The 17,461-nt window shown below is 41.1% G+C and overlaps 1 long non-coding RNA gene across 1 annotated transcript; it reads left to right on the top strand.

Annotated features, from left to right (window-relative positions):
• Positions 1–3,862: 3,862 nt before the first annotated feature.
• Positions 3,863–16,036, top strand: LOC111821663 (uncharacterized). The gene is made up of 3 exons (XR_002825007.1): positions 3,863–3,992; positions 4,100–4,290; positions 15,927–16,036. It is a non-coding gene; the product is annotated as an uncharacterized LOC111821663 (long non-coding RNA).
• The last annotated feature ends 1,425 nt before the right edge of the window (positions 16,037–17,461 follow it).

Raw genomic sequence — 17,461 nt, 5'->3', positions numbered from 1 at the left:
AGATCCCCTTTTATATTGTATGTAACTAAGCAAGTTTACTTGGTGTGTCACCCCATATATACATATATGTTGTTTTTATGCAAATAACATAACATGCCTTCTACATTTGTCTGCCAACCGCACCCTCCCCGTGAGGTATTTTCATAAGTGCTGTATGCTAATTTTTTTTTTAAACAGCAGCATGTAAAAAAAATTGGCATAGTGGCACTTATGAAAATACCTTACAGGGGAGGGCACTGTTGGCAAACATAGAAGACCTGCGTTATATGCATAAAAATACGGTAGTTATGGATATAAACATATTACATAATATTATATATTTAGAAATATATAATAATATAGTCAGTAAATATATAGAGATAGAATCACTTTTTAAATCAGTTTTAAAGACTGCATAGTACTCTAATGAATACTTGTTCTTAAACTAAAATGTATTTTCTAATCCCCAATTTGGGGTGTTTAGGTTGTTTCATTTTTTAAAATATTATTAACAATGCTGTAGTGAGTATTTTGTGTAGCTAAATCTTTGTATACAACCATGTTTTTTTAATAATACATTCGTATAGATGAAATTGCTGAGTCAAAGGGAATATACATTTAAAATTTTGTAATTGGCACACTTTGCCAGCAGAGTGTGAGAATTCCCATTTCCTCACAGCCTTATCTGTGCTGTATTTAATCGTTTTCATCTTTCAGTTTGGTAGGAAAGAATTTCATCTCCTAGTTATTTCGGCTGTATGTCTGATTATTGATGATTTGTGTTTTCCTTTGTATATTACCCACTTTTCTATTAAAATGTTCATCTTTCTCTTATTGAATTGTGAAAGCTTTTTATATATTAAATAATCTTTTGTTTTGTAAGTTACAAGATTTTTTTCCCCATAATTTGCTATTTGTCTTTTAATTTTACTTATAGTGGATTCATTTGTGTGCATGTGTATGTGTGAATTCAGAACCCTTTATATTGTATGTAACTATGTCTCTCAGTCCTTTCCTTTATGGAGTTAAGTACTTTTCAACAAAATTTCACGGTCTTATCTGATGCTCTCAAAGCCCTTCAGCTCATTGTTTCAAACTTTACAAGGTGGGTATTGTAGATATTGTTGTTGTTAGGTGACATTGAGTCGATTCTGGCTCATAACAACCCTACGCACAACAGAATGAAACACTGCCAGGTCCTGCACCATCCTCACAATCGTTGCTATGCTTGAGCCCATTGTTACAGCCACTGTGTCAATCCATCTCATTAAGAGTCTTGCTCTTTTTTGCTGATCCTCTACTTTACCAAGCATGATGTGCTTCTCCAGGGACTGATCCCTCCTGATAGCATGTCCAAAGTATGTCAGATGTAGTCTAGCCATCCTTGCTTCTAAAGGGCATTCTGGTCATACTTCTTCCAAAACAGATTTGTTTGTTCTTTTTGCAGTCCATGGTGTATTCACTATTCTTCTCCAACACCATAATTCAAAGGCGTCAGTTCTTCTTCAGTCTTCCTTATTCATCGTCTAGCTTTCACATGCATATTAGGCGATTGAAAACACCGTGGCTTGAGTCAGGCGCACCTTAATCTTCAAGGTGACACGTTTGCTTTTCCATACTTTAAAGAAGTCTTTTGCAGCAGATTTCCCCAATGCAATGCATCTTTTGATTTCTTGACTGCTGCTTCCATGAGTGTTGATTGTGGATCCAAGTAAAATGAAATCCTTGACAACTTCAATCTCTTCTCCATTTATCATGATGTTGCTTACTTGTCCAGTTGTGAGGATTTTTGTTTTCTTTATGTTGTGGTATAATCCATACTGAAGGCTGTAGTCTTTGATCTTCATCAGTAAGTGCTTCAAATCCCCTTTACTTTCATCAAGCAAGGTTGTGTTATCTGCATAACACAGGTTGTTAATGAGTCTTCCTCCAATCCTGATGCTGCATGCTTCTTCATATAGTCCAGCTTCTCGGATTATTTGCTCAGCATACAGATTAAGTATGGTGAAAGAATACAACCGTGACGCACACCTTTCCTGACTTTAAACCATGCAATATCCTCTTGTTCTGCTCGAACGACTGCCTCTTGATCTATGTACAGGTTCCTCATGAGCACAATTAAGTGTTCTGGAATTCCCATTCTTCACAATGTTATCCATAATTTGTTATGATCCACACAGTTGAATGCCTTTGCATAGTTGATAAAACAAAGGTAAACATCTTTCTGGTATTCTCTGATTTCAGCCAGGATCCATCTGACATCAGCAATGATATCCCTTGTTCCATGTCCTCTTCTGAATCCGGCTTGAACTCTGGCAGTTCCCTGTCGATATACTGCTGCAGCCGCCCTTGTATGATCTTAAGCAAAATTTTACTTGCATATGATATTGTTTGATAATTTCCACATTGTGTTGGATCACCTTTCTTGGGAATGGGTATTGTAGATTGATGAGGCATAATTTTTATTTCCATTTTTATACTTCAGAATATCTCAGAAGAGGGTTTACACTTTACAAATTCACAGATAAGTCACTGCAAGTAAGAACTGGTGATATGTAGTCTTTTCTTCTACCACAAAGCATGGATGCCTCCCTTCATGAAAAGCTATAATGGGAGTTGGAAGGGATGAATTTGTTTAGATTTTTTTTTACAGAGTGAATCATATGGTCCCATTGATACACTTTTTAATTGCAATGATGTGTTCTCAGGAAAACTGTGACACCCACCCAAGGTTCTAATACACAGTAAGGGAAATGCTACAGCCAGTCATATTCCCCTAAAGCAGGCAGCTCTCCATGGAATGGTGTCCCTAGGCTTCATGGCAGAGTTACTGTACTGTGGTAAGGAGGGCAGCCCAGGCAAATGCATAGTCTGGTTCTAGCTAGGACCTTTGTGTGAAAGCTGTATCTGGGCTTCTAAGCTGGTATGCTGTGTTGAACCACATATGAGCCTCAAAGACTCCTTCTCCATCTTTAAAGTTAGACCTGAGCATCTTGCTATCTTCTTGATCCTCCCCTGTGCCTGTTTGGCCCTCTCAATATTTATACTAGGGGGTAGGGAGAGAAGAGACTCCTCCCACCACTTATGTGCCTTATGGTAGGCCATTTGGTTATCCTCAAGCACACCCACCACTTCCATCAGAGTCTCTCCTTCCTGTGGGGTGAGGGAGGGGAGGTCTTGAGCACCATGGAGGGTTGAGTGTAAGATCAGTGATTACTACCACCATGATGCTATCTCCCTTCTTGGCTTTCAGAGATTTTTACCCCTGCTACTTAGCAGTGGGGACTCCAAGCCCAGCCCAGGTACAGTCCCAGGGTGCCAAACTGCACCAACTGACAACATCTCAGGAGAGCCCCACCATGGATGGGATGGAGATGGGAACCAAGGCCCTGTATCAGTAGGTCTTTACTCCTCTGGTTTTGACAAGAAATAATGTCACAAACAATAAATATAATAACTGGAATAACCTGCTTGTATTAGTAGGGAACCAGGTTTATAATGCAAATCCAGGGCCAGACCAGAGTTTGAAAATAGTCTTTACTATGGATCCACCCTATTAATGGGTGCAGTGGCACCCTCCCCAGGTGCCATATTTCTATATGAAATGAATCAGTAGTTCCAACAATTTGGGTAAGATATAATAATTTTCCTTCTGTCTATTGAGTGCCATTTGTTCTCCCTCTCCTTATTCTCCTGTTCAGTATAACAAAAACCAAAGAACTAATTTGACTACAACACTCCTTGGAGTACTGAGGAGGGAGAGAAGTCAAATATGAACAAAGCCCAAACCCTCTTTGATGGTTAAGGCTCATTTGTAAGTAATTTTAGCCTTGTTATCTATTTAATAATCACACATCCTTCCCACTGGGTATTGGCAGCATGTAGATGGCGACCGCATATGAGGAGACTCCCTGTTCCCAAACGCCCTTTGATTTCTCAAGGATCTATGAAGTGGGGAAACCAGTTATAATAAAGGAATTACAGGCACATGCGAAGACCAAGACATGCCCAAAGTAATTTTTTCTCTGTTTGAGGGCTGGGGAGGGAGCAGTGGAGTAGAACAACTTCTTCTACCAATTTATTCATTCAGAAAATATTTACTAGTTCTCCTCTGTGGCAGGCACTACCAGAGAGGTGGGAAAGAGAAGTCCTGGACACATGATATGTCTTGATTTTGCAATGGAATTTCACAAAAGTCACCAGTGACATCTGTAGTAGGCTGAATGCTGATTCTCAAAGATATTGGATTCTAATCCCCGGAACCTGTGAATGTTACCTTATAATGATAAAGTCTTTGCAGATGTGATGAAGGTAAGGCTTTGAGACGGGGAGATAATCCGAGTGGGTTGATACATACCACAATGGAGTACTATGTAGTACTCTATGTGATTGAACTACTGCTGTAAGGGACCAACATGCATGCATCCTACATACATAATGTGGAGCGTAAGAAGCAATACACAACATATGATTTTATTTTAAAATTCAAAAATGAGCAAAACTAAACTATAAACTATAAAATAGAGTTTATATTTGTACAGCACATATAGATGAGGAAATGACAAAAGTAAGGAAGTGATTATTAGAAAAGTAGAGAGTAGTGGTTGCTTCTGGGGGAGGGTAGGAGTCGGGGACATGTGGGGGTGGGGGGGTTGGGAAGGACTTCTGTGGTACTTGGAGATATTCTATTTCTTAATGGAGAAGGTGGCTCACAAGTGTTTGCTTTGTGATTGTTCATTATACTTCATATTTGTTTTGAATACTTTAAGAGTATTATATTCCACAATTTAAACAGATTTTAAAAAAAGATAGATAACACTTGTAAAATGTTTGGCATAGTGCCTGGCCCATATTAAGAGCTAAACAGATGGCAATTTTACTTACTGGTATAGCCCAATAGTTAGAGCCACATTGTATCCTAAGCAGCCTTCTGGCTCCTAATCTGAGCTCTAGTCTCCATGAGGCCTGGCTTTGGGGATGAGATACCTGACTCCTCTCTTTGCCAGGGTAAACTAAACCAACCAAATCCGTTGCCGTCGAGTTGATTCCGACTCATGGCAACTCCATGTGTTACAGAGTAGAACTCCATAGGGTCTTCTTGGCTGTAATCTTTATAGAAACTTTCTTCTATGGTGCCCCTGGGTGGATTTGAACTGCCAAGCTTTAGGTTAGTAGTCAACCACAAACCATTTGCACCACCCAGGGACCTTAAACGCCGTTATTTAACACAGCATTTTTCAACTGATAATATGGTGGTTTACTTGCACTGCTTCAAACTCTTCCCAAATGTGCTGCCAAATATTGGTCAACGTGTAAAACTTTTTTCCCCAGCTGAGTATCTCTGTCATTATGCAACTCTGGAAAGCTAGATTGCTAAACTGAGTACTACATGATGTGTCACAGAGCTAGAGTCTACCCTGCTGCAAGTCAGAGGTCAATGGTTGGAGGTGGAACCCAGTGGCAAGGTGGTGCCAAAGAAATAGGAACATGTGAGAACTTGGCCTTCTGAGTTTGAAAGAGAGTGTTTATCAGGGAAGTAAAGTCACACCCAGAGAGTCATGGTACAGAAGGGAACCAGGTGAATCTCAGCGTAACTGTGGATACCAATTAAACCCTTCAAGTGTATAGCCAAAATTCTAGTATTCCACAGAAAGGTTGATAATAACTGACTAAAGATAATCTGAGAATGTCTCTATTCCTTGCAAGCCTAATGATGGAATTGCCATTGCATAGTTATGGGAAATATTATGTATAATAGTGTTATCAAGTGACTTGTGTCCCCTGAAAAGAAATGTTAAGTCCTAACCCCTGTATGGTACTTATAAATATTTACCTGTAAATATGACCCTGTTTGGAAATAGGAGTTTTATTTTGTTATGTTAGTGAGTCATGCCAGAGTAGGCTGGGTCCTAAAGCTAACCACTCCTTAGTGGTATCTTACAAAAAGAACAGACTAGACACAGACACACACAGAGGGGAAAACATATACCACATGAGAATCTGTCTACAAGCAAAGGAATGCCAAAGATTGCAGGTACACATTGGAAACTAGGAGAGAGACCCACAGAATGAATTGACACAGCCGAGACCGTGATTTGGAATTTTAGCCTGTAGAACCGTGAGAAAATAAAGTTCTGTTCTGTAAAGCACCCACTTGTGGTATTTTTTGTTATGATAGCACTAGGTAACTAAGACAAATAGTTTATTATAATAATAGCTAATAATTATCAGGTGCTTATAATAAGCCCTACCCCTCGCCTGGCAGTTTGTTTGTTGTACCGTGGTGGTTTGTGTGTTGCTGTGATGCTAGAAGCTATGCCACTGTTATTTCAAATACCAGCTGGGTCACCCATGGTGGACAGGTTTCAGCGGAGCTTCCAGACTAAGACAGGCTAGGAGGAAGGACCTGGTGGTTTACTTCTGAAAATATTGGCCAGTGAAAACCTTGTAAATAACAGCAGAACACCGTCTGATATAGTGCTGGAAGATGAGCCTCTCAGGTTGGAAGATACTCAAAATACGAGTGGGGAAGAGCTGCCTTCTCAAAGTAGAGTCAACCTTAATATCATGGATGGAGTCAAGCTTTTGGGACCTTCATTTGCTGATGTGGCACGACTCAAAATAAGAAGAAACAGCTGCAAACATCCATTAATAATCAGAACATGGAATGTACGAAGTATGAATCTAGGAAAATTGGAAGTCATCAAAAATGAAATGGAATGTATAAAGATCAATATCCTAGGTATTAGTGAGCTGAAGTGGACTGATATTGGCCATTTTGAATTGGACAATCATATGGTCTACTATGCCGGGAGTGACAAATTTAAGAGGAATGACATCACATTCGTCCTCAAAAAGAACATTTCAAGATCTATCCTAAAGTACAACACTGTCAGTGATAGGATAATAGCCACACGCCTACAAGAAAGACCAGTTAACTCATCCCTTCAGGAGCAAGGGAGAATGAAGAGAACAGGATACAAGGAAAAGATTAGTCCGAAGGACTAAATGTCCACAGCTACCAAGGCCTCCACCCGACTGAGTCCAGTACAGCTAGATGGTGCCCGGCTACCACCACTGACTGCTCTGACCAGGATCACAACAGAGGGTTCTGGACAGAGCTGGAGAAGGATGTAGAGCATAATTCTAACTCACAAAAAAAAAAAAAGACCAGATTTACTGGCTTAAAGGAGACTGGAGAAACCCCGAGAGTATGGCCCCCAGACACCCTCTTAGCTCAGTGGTGAAGTTACCGCCGAGATTCACTGTTCAGCCTGGGAGTGTACAGCCCCATAAAACCAAATGAGACTGACGAGGTACAGGAGTCCAGTGACAAGGGCCAGAAAGCAGAGGGGGACAAGGAAGCTGGTGATAGGGAACCCAAGGTTGAGTAAGGATATTGTTGATGTGTTGTGAGATTGTTAACCATTGTGATAGGGCAACATTTGTAGTAACTGTTAAATGAGAAACTATTTTGTTCTGTAAGCCTTCATCTTAAGTGAGAATAACAGACCAATTTGAAGAGCGTAGTCAGTGTCACTGAACTGTGCATGTAGAAAGTTTTGAAATGGTGTATCTTTGGCTATGTGTATTTTCACCAAACAAAAAAAGAGGTTGAGAAGTTAGAGGGTTGATGTGTTGTGGGGTTGTTAACCAATGTTATAAAACAACATGTGTACTTCTGTTTCATGAGAAACTATTTGTTCTGTAAGGTTCACCTGAAGTACAATAAAATAAAGAAAGAAAGAAAGACCAGTTAATATGACTATTATTCAAATTTATGTACCGACTACTTACGCCAAAGATTGAGAAATTGAAGATTTTTACCAACTTCTGCAATCTGGAATTGATCATACATGCAATCAAGATGTGTTGATAATCACTGGAGATTGGAATGTGAATGTTGGAAACAAAGAAGGGTTGGTAGTTGGAAAATATGACATTGGTAATAGAAATGACGCCAGAGATTGCATGACAGAATTTTGCAAGGCCAACGCCTTCTTCATTGCAAATAACATTTTTCACAACTTAGACAGTGACTATACATTTGGACCTCATCAGATGGAATACACAGGAATCAAATCGACTACATCTATGGAAAGAGACGATGGAAAAGCTCAATATCATCAGTTAGAACAAGGCCAGAAGCCGACTGCAGAGCAGACCATCAATTGCTCATATGTAAGTTCTGGCTGAAGCTGAAGAAAATTAAAACAAGTCCACGAGAGCCAAAGTAAGACCTTGAATATATTCCGCCTGAATTTAGAGACCATCTTAAGAATGGATTTGACTCATTAAACACTAATGACCGAAGACCAGACAAGTTGTGGAATGACATCAAGGACATCTTACATGAAGAAAGCAAGAGGTCATTAAAAAGACAGGAAAGAAAGAAAAGACCAAAATGGATGTCAGAAGAGACTCTGAAAGTTGCTTTTGACCATAGAGCAGCTAAAGTGAATGGAAGAAATGATGAAGTAAAAGAGCTGAACACAAGATTTCAAAGGACAGCTTGAGAAGACAAAGTAAAGTATTATAATGAAATGTGCAAAGACCTGGAGTTAGAAAACCAAAAAGGAAGAATATGCTTGGCATTTCTCAAGCTGAAAGAACTGAAGAAAAAATTCAAGCCTTGAATTGCAGTGTTGAAGGATTCTTTGGGCTAAATATTGAATGATGCAGGAAGCATCAAAAGAAGATGGAAGGAATGCACAGTCACTGTACCAAAAAGAACTGGTTGATGTTTAACCATTTCAGGAGGTAGCATATGATCAAGAACCGATGGTACTGAAGGAAGAGGTCCAAGCTGCACTGAAGGCATTGGCAAAAAAAAAAAAAAAAAAAAAGGCTCCAGGAATTGATGGAATACCAGTTGAGATATTTCAGCAAGTGGATGCAGCACTCGAGGTGCTCACTCATCTGTGCCAAGAAATTTCAAAAACAGCTACCTGGCTAACCAGTGGGAAGAGAACCATATTTGTGCCCTTTACAAAGAAAAGTGATCTAACAGAATGCGGAAATTATCAAACAATATCACTAATATCACATGCAAGTAAAATTTTGCTGAAGATCATTCAAAACCAGCTGCAGCAGTACACCAATAGGGAACTGCCAGAAATCCAAGCCAAATTCAGAAGAGGACGTGGAACGAACGGTATCATTGCTGATGTCAGATGGATCCTGGCTGAAAGCAGAGAATACCAGAAAGATGTTTACCTGTGTTTTACCGACTATGCAAAGGCATTGGACTGTGTGGATCATAACCAATTATGGATAGCGTTGGAAAGGATGAGAATTCCAGAACACTTAATTTTGGTCATGCTGAGCCTGTACATAGACCAAGAGGCAGTCGTTCAGACAGAACAAGGGGATACTTCGTGGTTTAAAGTCAGGAAAGGTGTGCGTCAGGGTTGTATGCTTTCACCATACTTATTTAACCTGTATGCTGAGCAGATAATCCGAGAAGCTAGACTATATGAAGAACGGGGCATCAGGATTGGAGGAAGACTCATTAACTACCTGGGTTATGCAGATGACACGACCTTGCTTGCTGAAAGTGAAGGAGACTTGAAGCACTTACTGATGAAGATCAAAGACTACAGCCTTCAGTATGGATTATACCTCAACATAAAGAAAACAAAAATCCTCACAACTGGACCAATAAGCAACATCACGATAAACGGAGAAAAGATGGAAGTTGTCAAGGATTTCATTTTACTTGGATCTATAATCAACGCCCATGGAAGCATCAGTCAAGAAATCAAAAGATGCATTGCATTGGGCAAATCTGCTGCAAAAGACTTCTTTAAAGTGTTAAAAAGTGGTCCCGGATAGAGCAAGAGAAAAATGTAGAACAAAATTCTTACTCACAAAAAAAGACCAGACTTACTGGTCTGACAGAGACTGGAGAAACCCAAAGAGTATGGACCCCAGATACCCTCTTAACTCAGTACTGTAGCCACTCCTGAGGTTCACCCTTCAGCCAAAGATTAGACAGGCTTATAAAACAAACAATGACACACGTAGTTCAACCATGTATACATGACTAAATGGGCATACCAACCCAAGGGCAAGGATGAGAAGGCAGGATGGGACAGGAAAGCTGGACAAATGGAAATGGGGAAGCTGAGGTCGAGAAAGGGAGAATGTTGACATGTCATGGGGCTGGTAACCAGTGTTACAAAACAATATGTGTATTAATTGTTTAATGAGAAACTAATTTGCCCTGTAAACTTTCACCTAAGCACAATAAAACAGAGAAAAAAAGTTAAAAATCAAAGATGTCACTTTAAAGACTAAGGTGCACCTGATCTAAGCCATGGTATTTTCATTCGCCTCTTATACATGCAAAAGCTGGACAATGAATAAGGAAGACCGAAGAATTTATGCCTCTGAATTATGGTGTTGGAGAAGAATATTGAATATACCATGGACTGCCAGGAGAAAGAACAAATTTATCTTGGAAGAAGTACAGCCAGAATGCTCCTTAGAAGCAAGGATAGTGAGACTTCATCTCAGGTACTTTGGACGTGGAGGGACTAGTCCCTAGAGAAGGACATGCTTGGTAAAGTAGAGGGTTGGCAAAAGAGAGGAATAACCTCTATGAGATGGATTGACACAGTGGCTGCAAGGATGGGCTCAAGCATAACAATGATTGTGAGGATGGCGCAGGACTGGTCAGTGTTTTGTTTTGTTGTACACAGGGTCACTGTGAGTCAGGACCGACAGGACAGTGCCTAACAACAGCAAAGTAACAAGGCAGGCACTGTGCTGTTATTTTTTTTTTTACCTCCACCCTAGGAGGTAGGTGCTATTATTTCCATGTTCAGTAGATACAGCTAGACACAGAGGGGTTCAGTAACTTGCTGAAGGTCACACACCTGATAAGTACTAGAGACAGGAAGAGGAGTTGTTCTTATTCTCTAATTCTAGAGGGAAGACATGGCCCAGTGTTTGGGAGTTAGCTTGAGGCAGATTTTCCATGGTAAGCAAAAAGTCTTAACAATCAGATCAGTCCAATAGTGGAATGAGGAATTTGGAAAACAGCAAATTCTTTCTCTGTAAGCAAAGGTGGCATGACCGTTTATCAAATTTATTGTAGGAGAGATTCCTGCTTTGGGTGGCAGGTTGGGCTAAATGCCTTTCGAGGTTCTTTCCCAGGAACCTCAAGTTGTAAGTTTGGGTCTTGGTAGAGCTTCACATGGGGGTTGGACTGTGCTTATTTTCTTTCTAAACATGAACCTCCAAACTTTACAGTACATAAGCTGCTTGAGTATGCTTGAGTGCCACACATTTCTTGGTGATGTTCATGAACTTTCTCAGAACTCTGAGGCACAGTAAAATTATTTTCCCTATGGGGTGGTTTTCTTTTAGTCTTTTAAGGGTTCACAGTAGTTGTATATAGCCTTTCTGACCAGCAAGAAAATATCTTTCTAAGCTTTTGAAGAGAAACAATTTGCATAGGTTGTTCTCCCAATTTATTTTTTTAATTTCAAACCAGAGACTGATCTTTTCATATGGACTTCCCTGCCATACCTCCCACAAATGACAAGTGTGGTGTGAAGAGTACATGTGGGGCATTAACAGTGGTGTTTGACAGCATTGTGCTGTTTAGAATCTGCCCTTTATACTGAAATGATATGATTGGCTTTGTTTCCAGGGTTACAGAAACTTCTTTGGTCCATTTCCATGACTGCATCCAGTGGCAAGGCACTACTTTCTGCTTTTCAGAGCGTCTGCGGACCACCCTCCAAGATAATGCAGGCATAAGGTGGCGTCTCTAGTAAGAGTTGGCTTTGGTTGAGCCTTTGCTATTACTTGGCAAAAATGATTAGGTTGTAGTTGATAACTTGACCTGGGGGTGGAAATAAACCCTGGCATTTTTCCATATTAGAACTGAGTTGCATTTAGTAGTTTTTAAGATCTTTGAATAATGACTGTTTTAAACAAATGGGTGGAGGTTTAGGGATTGCCACATGTAGAAATTAATTTATCATTTCACACAAAATTAAGTAGGTAATTAAATTATGTTAATTAAATTGAGTTTATTGAACATATACTATTTTATCAGATAGAATTTCTCCCTTTTAAGTTACTTGCATTCTTGTTGGGAAATAACCTATTTCCTGGATGCAGAATGACCTCCATTGCTTCTTTTCTTGGCTACTAGTGAAGGGGCCTTGGTGGTACAATGGTTAAACTCTTAGCTGCTAACAGAAAGGTTGGCAGTTTGAACCCACCCAGCCACTCTGCGGGAGAAAGACCTGCTGATTTGCTCCCATAAAGATCACAACCAAGAAAACCCTATGGGGCAGTTAGTTCTACTCTGTAACATAGGGTTAGTATGAGTTGGAAATCGACTTGACGGCACGTAACAACAATTGAGCTCTTCAGTATCCCTGGGTGATGCAAGTGGCTAAGCACTCTGCTGCTGACCAAAAGGTTGGGGTTTCAAGTCCAACTAGAGGTGCCTTGGAAGAAGGACTTAGCATCCTACTTCCAAATATCAGCCATTAAAATTAATATCAGTTGTACTCTGACACACATGGGATCGTCAAGAGTCTGGCACTGGTAGTGAAGCTTTTAAGTGGATGGTGGGAGTGTTAAACACTTCAGAGAACTGGTAGATTTAGGAAACTTGCTTGGATTTTAAGTAGTGAGGGTTTCATGATAAACTCTGATGGCTCGTATATAGAGAAGCTTGAGACTCTGCCTTATCTGAGAAGACAAAATATCCTTAGTATTCTAAGAAAGATTAATGACTAACATTTGTATATTGCTTTATATACCACTTTCACTGACATTACATCATTTGATGATTGTGAAGTAGTGATGACTTATCCAAATAAGATAGAATATGGCAGTTTGGCCAAGAATCCGACCTTTTTATTTATTTATTTATTTTGACTTTGAAATATTTAAAAGTGTTTAACAGAAGGGGATCATGTCCAAACAGCACAGAGTCACAGGTTGGATACCTCATATGGCTTCACATTTGGAGCCAGCATTTGCTTATACTGAATTATATAATATCAATGAATGAACATGACGTGCTTAAACTTCAATAAATATTAAACATAACTCTTGCAGTGTGTCCATTCACAGATGAAAAACAGGGCTGGAAAACCCAGTATGAATTGAATGTCATATGCCTCCAGTTTAGATGCACTATATCAGCACTGATCGACAAGTGCCAAGAGTCATTTTGGAGCATCTTATCCAACATTAAATCTTAAATGAAAGGGAAATGCAAACATTTAGCCGAACAGTAGCAGTACAAACCCTAGTGAGACAGTATAATAAATTGTTAAGACTGGACAATGAGCCAGATCTAGTATCTAGAACATGTGCTCTTGACATTGTCCTGTCCCAAACAGGAAGAAATAGCTAAGGTGCCTAAATGTGCCATTCCTCAGAGAAAGCCAGAGAGTGAGATAATAAATTTCTTTCTTTAAAGTCACCTACCTTGTGGTCTTTGTTTAAGGCAGCCCTAGGAGACTAAGACAGTATACAGAAATGCCTCTCGTACTGTGAGGGAGCGTCAGCTAGATGTGTGTGACAATGTAGCTGGATCCTGGCTCTCCCACAACCCTTCCCAGAGACCGTGGGCAATCCCTCACCTCCCTGTGCTGGGGTTCTTTATTTCTAAATTAGGACGGATGTCTTCTGGTAGAATTGAGATGAACACTAGTGACAGTTCACATTAAGTTCCTAGCACAAGCATGGCACACAGTAGATGCTCAGTGAATTATTATTATTAATGATATTATTATTACAAGGCAGAGAATGATGCGATATAAGGTAAACAAGGAACAGTCATAAAATGAAGCCAGCAATGAGGCCAGTACAAAAATATCTCTGTGAAGTCATCCTCACTCTTCCAGAGCCACTGTGATGAGAGAAAGCTGATTGTTGGATCACTCACTGTGTTCACAAGAGTAGAGTGTGCTCAGGAGAGGCAACTTCCCAGCCCAAGACCAAAAGAAAGGTCTCTAGAGTCCTCGGGCTCTGTACAAAGTTATAAACAGTGTCCTCAATAACTTCTTTAGAGTAAACCCAATGACAATTCTCATAGGCTGTCCCTTAATAGAGGCTAATGGCAACAAGCCACAGTATAATGCAATAGAAACGATCCCACTGAGAGCCGGTATAAGGAGTCCAGGCACAGGGCTCTCAGCTGTTCTGACTTAACCAGGGGCAATGATAGTTAATGCTTACTGAACACGTATGAGGAGCCAGAGAGAGCTGTAAGCCCTCTGCATCTGTCACCTCATTTATGTCTTAACCACCCTGTGAGTTGGTAATATGATCATCCCATTTTGCACATGAGTGAACAGACCCAGAAAAATTAAGATACCTGCCCAGGGTCACAGAGTTCATGATCCCTAGCCAGGATTCAAACCCAGGCAGGCTGGCTCCAGAGCCTGTGTTACTACCTCCATCTATTGCTTCTGGGAAATTGGTTGGGCTGCACACCCTTGTGACAGTGCTTCATAAGGATGTCCTTGTCACCTGAGCCTTTGATAAATCTTGAGCAGCAGTGAGTTCAAGATTGTCTGTACCGGACACCCTTTTAGTTCAGTAATGAAGTCACTCCTGAGGTTCACCCTTCAGCCAAAGATTAGACAGGCCCATAAAACAGGACTAATGGGGCACAACAGCCCAGGGACAAGGACTAGAAGGCAGGAGGGGACAGGAAAGCTGGTAATAGAGAACCCAAGCTCAAGAAGGGAGAGTGTTGACATGTCGTGGGGTTGTTAACCAATGTCATAAAACAATATATGTACTGTGTAGTGAGAAATGAGTTCTGTAAACCTTCGTCTAAAGTACAATAAATAATAAAAAAGATTGTGTGTAAATTCTGACGAGTTCCTGAAGAGCAGATGCTCTGTGTGGCCAGTTATCATGGATCTGTGGGCTTTGTGTCAGCTGAGGTGGCATAGGGGTGAAACACTCTTGTTCAGGAGCCTTGAACCGAAGGCCATCCATGACCTCAGCTCAGAAAAGGGGGAAGGCAAATAGGGGAGCAGAACCAAGACTTGCCTTAGAAAGTAATCTTCAATCCACTCTAATGCATAGACAAATGGAGGCTGAGGACTCAGAATTCTTCGTGTATCATGGCTGCAAAAATTTTAGTCTCCCAAAGTGTCAAGGCAGGCACACTTAGACTCCTGTTTTGGCTATTTTTCAAAAAATGAATATGTGGCATCCACAGAATGCTTGGTGCACATCTCTCGTGATTTTTACCTAATATGTTGGACCCTCAAACCTGTCTGACAGGAAACATTCCCAAACCTCCTATACCCTGTAACCATCATCATAACAGAATGTTCCAGTAAGGCCCCATATATGGCACTTGTGCTGTTCCTCCATGCTAGACATTGCTAGTGGATTGGGCCCCTTGACTTTAGAATTCTTTTCAATAGAGCATTGGATTGACCTTGGATTTGAAACCTGTTTGCTGTTACATCATGGAAAGAACCAGAATCATAAGCTCGTAGTTCAGGAGCCATACCACTTTCTTGCTGTATCCTCTTCTGTAAAATGGAAATACTAATGATACCTATTCTGCCACTTCACAGAGTTGTTGAGATGACCACACATAAGATCAGTGTGAAGGTGCTTTGTCCCCTAAATCCCACAAACGGCAAGCATACTATGCTAAAGATGGGCCCACACATGTGACCTATGTGGATAAAGAGGAAACCATGAAGCAAAAATTGTTTGTTTAAATGCATCCTCTACAAAAGATAGAGTTTCCAAGGAGCGGCTGGTGGATTCGAACTGCCGACCTTGGTTAGCAGCCGAGTTCTTTGCCACTGCGCCACAAGGGCTCCAACAAAAGAAGTACTGGCATTTTAAATGAGTGTAATACCTGACCCAGAGGTGCCTGTTGATAAAACTCACGAATTAATGTTTCACATTCCCTGTGGTTGATCTCTTTGCAGGGTGATCATACATTTCCAGTGACAACATGGAGTTTGGGTACTGTTGATGTCTGACACAGAGCTTATTCATTTCTTATGTATTTATGGAACATCTACCGTATGGAGGTTGAAAGAAGAGAACTGTTCACCAGGAACTCTATTTTAAACTCCCTGAGGGGAGCCATCATGTTCTAGGTAACGCTTGTATCCTCAGGACCAAACATTGAGTGCTTTCACAAGAGGTGAAATTGTGTCATGGGATTTGATGAGTAGAGAGAAGAGGAGGGTGTTGAAAGCCATCACACATGGCCCTTAGTACTGGAGGAGGTGAGAAGGAGTAGTCCAGCTGGTGGAGAAGAGCAGAGATCCTCTCCAGGCTGGAGGGAGAAGCAGGAACTAGGCTGTGGAGACCCTGCCAATTGTTCAGGGGCAGCATTTCTGAAGGGAATATGTTGATTGTGGTTCCCTGTGTACAAGACACTCAACAATGTAAACTGCTAGGATGCAACTCTCTGAGTCTATTTTCTTACAACATGTGTTTGTTTATTAAAGAGCTGTGATAACTTGAGGGTGTTGTGGCAACCTCTTCTCCTGTACCAGCTGAACTCAGTGACGTCAGTATCTTGGTTCCTGCCAGGCTAGGGGTGTTATCACTGAGCTGCGGGGAGGCTACCCAGGGGTGGAAGATGGCTCTGCTCCCAAGGTGCTTTGTTTGAGCAGGGCTTCGAACTGGTTCAGTCATGGCCAATGAAGCAAAACTGGAAGAGACCTGAAATTTTATGATTTGGGTGAACCGAAATGATAACTGGAACAGGAAAAATTACAGGTTGAAGCCCTGGAATGAGAGACTTGGCAGAGGCATAGTGAGCCCTTTCATGAGCCTGATGTGTGAGATTGAATTATTGGCAGGAGTGTGGAGAGCAACACACATTCAGAGTGGTGCAGTTGGCCACCGTCTTTGAGCGGGGCACTGCTATTTCCGACTCTGCTCAAAATCCGACAGGCAAGAGATTTGGTTGCTATGCAACGTGGACATTGTCCTTGTTTTCTAAGAGGGAGATTAGGTTTCTAGCAGGCCTTCAACCTGTAATGAACAGGTTCACCCAAATTTTAAAAATTCGGATCTGTTCTTGTTTTGCTTCCTCAGCCATGACTGAACTGGGAAGAACCTGTTTGAAGCCCTGGTTTGGAGTGTGGGTGGGCTTGGCCTGGTGAAGGCAGCAAAGCCTGGAGTTGGAACCCCATGCCAGCATCAGTTTACACCACTGGTTCTCTGACTTTAGCCTGCATCTGAGTCACCTGTGGGGCTTGTTAGACCACAGTTCTCTGGGCCCATCCCCAGAGTTTCTGATTCAGGTCTGGAGTGGGGCCCATAATTTGTATTTTTAACAAGTTCCCATGTGATGCTGCTGCTGGTGGGGAGATCACTCTTGAGTACTTGCAGGTCTACTCCAAGCCCCACTGTTAACACGTAAACCGTTCCTTCCCACTTCTTTCAAAAAAGACATGGCCAAGCTATTTCCAGTTTGGGAAGAGGAGTGAATGGAAGCCAAATG

This window comes from Trichechus manatus, unplaced genomic scaffold (assembly GCF_000243295.1).
Source record: "Trichechus manatus latirostris isolate Lorelei unplaced genomic scaffold, TriManLat1.0 scaffold00096, whole genome shotgun sequence".
NCBI lineage: Eukaryota > Metazoa > Chordata > Mammalia > Sirenia > Trichechidae > Trichechus > Trichechus manatus.
Note: the sequence above shows the minus strand (reverse complement) of the source record. Positions and strands in the feature narration are given on the sequence as shown.